The sequence below is a fragment of the Argentina silus genome (genome assembly GCF_951799395.1).
Source record: "Argentina silus genome assembly, chromosome: 5".
Taxonomy (NCBI): domain Eukaryota; kingdom Metazoa; phylum Chordata; class Actinopteri; order Argentiniformes; family Argentinidae; genus Argentina; species Argentina silus.
Genome location: NC_139659.1, coordinates 6,447,940 through 6,449,720, shown reverse-complemented (window position 1 = coordinate 6,449,720; position 1,781 = coordinate 6,447,940).

Below are 1,781 nucleotides of genomic sequence, written 5' to 3'. Positions count from 1 at the left end.
ATGAAATACAGTCAAGTGTAACCCACATGTTCAGTGCCATAAACACTGAGGAGAGCTTTAGATACACCCCCACCCTCTGCAGTGGGGCTGGCTTATAGAATAATCAATCCCACACTGATGTGGATGTGCACCAGGGGAGGCCGGTGAAGGTAGAAACCAGAGGACAGGATCATTGTAATGCATGGAATGGAATGCATTACAGTGAGCCCGTCTTCGGATTTGCTCCACTCCGCCATCTGCACCCACTCTGGGTATAAAAACAGCAGGGCCTGTTAGGGGACCGGACGCCCACTCATAACCCACCTCCGCTCAGGAACTCCTCAGCCGAAACACAAAGGCACCAAACTTTCCTCTAGCTTGCCCTGAGCGCGGCTCAGAAAAGCTCAAAGATGCTGACTAATGCACACTGGTATAAACACAGAGGCAAAGTAACGCATGGAGGAACAAATAAGTTACAGCACTGCACAGCACTGTCAGAAGAGTCATAGACCGATGTCCAACAATGCTATGTAGATTTGTGCTGATTACACAACCATAGTGCAGTGCATTGGAAAGTATTTTGGGTGTTTCAGAATCAGTTTACCCCACATCTACATCACACAACAACATCTCTTTACACAACTCATCCACAAACACTACAGAGGATACAGTAGATGGAATAATGAACCACACAACCGCTATATAGATCCACCTCCCTCTCTCCGTGCTACCCTACTGTACTGTAGTATCCTGACCTGACCTCTCTATCCAACCAGAAAAGCAAGCAGCCAAATGAAAAGGTTTTATTAGGGCTTAATATCCCACAGTAACAGGGGGCAGAGAGGGGGAACGAGGGAGAACAGAGACATATGGAAGGAACTAATTGTACTAAGGTTAGCAGAGAGTTAGCAGAGAGGGTGAGGACGTGAGTGTGTTGCATCACAATAGGGCCTAGCCAGAGTGGGCAGGAGGCAGGGCCACTAGTCTCCAGAGTAGGCCTATTAAGTTAAAACCTAGTGTATTTGCTAGATAGCTACCCACTTCATCATCCCCACCCTCAATGTTTTTTTAATGAACCCCTTTCTTCTCTCTCTCCACTGCAACTCTTCTCATCTCCAGGCTGTTGTTGCTCGAGGGAATGCGTACGAGAGCAGACTGGGTCCCCTCAAGGGATAATTCATGAATACATTTTCATACCCCAAAACTAGTCGAAATCAGTGTAACTGACTGGTATAAAAACTCAGTATTCCTGTGGACCGCATAGAGCGGATGCCAAGCCATTACAGTATATATATTGACGGAGTAATAACAGTTCTGTTTGATATTGAGCACCTATGATGGTGGAGAGAGTGGTCCTGGGTGGGGACAGTGTCAGGTGCTTTATAACCACTCTCTCCTCTGTGGACAGAGCCAGCAGGATTATAGGGGATTACCAATACTGTAGGTTCGTCTCTCCCAAAATAACCGCCACCCATAAATCCCTAAAATGACCCACCACAATCTGTTTTGTTGATGTTTGTAGTGTTAACAATCCTTAATCACAGCAGTGTGAAGGAAAGCCGGGGGGGAAACGTTATCTGTTATTGACATAATTATCTTGGAACATTATTTAAGGACATGTAAGGACATGAGGCGTTATGCTTTGCTTCATCATCACTCCAAAAGATTCAATTTCGATTAGCTGAAATGACACTGTATGTGTTTGACCATGTTTGAGAAAATAACCACCCCCTCAATTAATTTCAATGATCATCAGCTTATGAAAATCCTGCAAATTCCAGTGAAGTAACCCAATGGGAACC